The sequence below is a fragment of the Limulus polyphemus genome, unplaced genomic scaffold (assembly GCF_000517525.1).
Source record: "Limulus polyphemus unplaced genomic scaffold, Limulus_polyphemus-2.1.2 Scaffold103245, whole genome shotgun sequence".
NCBI lineage: Eukaryota > Metazoa > Arthropoda > Merostomata > Xiphosura > Limulidae > Limulus > Limulus polyphemus.
In genome coordinates, this window is record NW_013768841.1 from 1 (window position 1) to 1,636 (window position 1,636).

At 31.8% G+C, this 1,636-nt stretch overlaps 1 long non-coding RNA gene across 1 annotated transcript; it reads left to right on the forward strand.

The window, feature by feature from the left end:
- The first annotated feature begins 220 nt into the window (after window positions 1-220).
- Window positions 221-1,636, forward strand: LOC111084733. The gene is made up of 3 exons (XR_002609703.1): window positions 221-430; window positions 1,317-1,422; window positions 1,563-1,636. It is a non-coding gene; the product is annotated as an uncharacterized LOC111084733 (long non-coding RNA).

Here is a 1,636-nt window from a genome sequence, read left to right on the forward strand (position 1 = left end):
ATATCATCCATATAACCCATTGTTTCTTTTTACATATGCACACAGCCCCTAACAACAAAAACTACAACAGGAAGGCATATAGGATTATATTTATACACATGTACACTAATGTTGTAACTGACTAAAACAAACAACCTCTACAATCAGGGCCTAACAAAAAAAAGGGGGAATTTAAGCTTTGACAACCACAATATAAAAGCCTTGGTACGTACTGTAATCCTCAGAGAAGAATACAGCTCAGTATACCTGTATACCCTATACATCATGTATTATATAGTTCAATTACTATGTATTTTGTCTCTCTTCTTTTTAACCCAGGCTAATGTTCATCGCCACACTGTTGGTTCACTGGAAGGAATTATCGATTCTCTGTCGTCTACTGTGGAAGAATTAACAGATCTGGCTAAACAGAGAATTACTACATTAGAAGGTAAAACATTCCTTTATAATCTCATTACTTTAAAAAAACGTTTTCGTATTAATGTAAGATAACGTTAGTGAAAATAACTGTCATTGATTTTAGTATACTGGTACGCATTTTCAAGTTTTGAATGAATGTTTATACAAATTTATAATTATACTTTACTATGTGTTCTATTCCAGGCCCTATTTGTTCTAAACACGACGTGTATCACTTCATAGCGCCCACCTGTACCAATGCAACACAAATCAGAAACACAGTCTACCGGTAAAGAAGTTCTAACTTGATGATAGATGGCGGATATCTTGAAGATGCCGTTTGTTTGGTTTCCCTGCAGTCTCCATATCACAGTATACAGAGATTGGGTGGTTCAGAAAATGTGGCCTTTCTGGATCACCTACCGTCCATCCTCCGAAGTTTGAAATGTCCAAAACAAAAAACAGTCTAAGCTAGAAGAATGAAGGCTATAGTAATATGAACACACATTGTTAATTCTAATATCTTTCAAAGTCTCTTTTTTTATTATATCACGAAGGCAAACATATATTTGTAGAGAAAAGTAAAATAATGTTCCTACCGTTTACTTGTAACATAAACACTAGGTTGCACGACATTTGTAAGCATGAAACCACAATTCAACTATTTGTTCTTGATAACAGTATATAAAGTTTTGGCATTATTGTTAGAGTGATGATATCACTGATATGCAGAAGAATTGAGTTGAGTTGAGATATATATATGTTACTAGTAATATTTCTGTTTATTAGACTTCCTTGTATTAATTATTATTATTGGAAAATTCTGTCATACCTCATAAAAGAGCACATGATTAATTTCCTAAAATGTAAGTTCAGTTTATTTAATATAACAAATTATTGTATCTCTATTTCATTAGTTAATTCAAAGAAGAGGCGATTTTGGAGACCCGGTTGAGGACTTTTACCAAACGTGGACAAGTTACAAATCTGGATTTGGAAATCTAACTAGAGAATTTTGGTTAGGTAATCCATTTTTTCTTTTAAAACTATTGTAAAGCTATTTATTAAATAAAAAACAGATAATACGAATTCAGAATATTTCTTGTAATGTTGATACTTTTCATACATAATACATCTATATTTTTGTATATTCCATGTTCTAGGAAATGACATCATATTCGCTTTAACCAATCAAAACAATATGATACTTCGAATCGATTTAGAAGATATGGAAGGT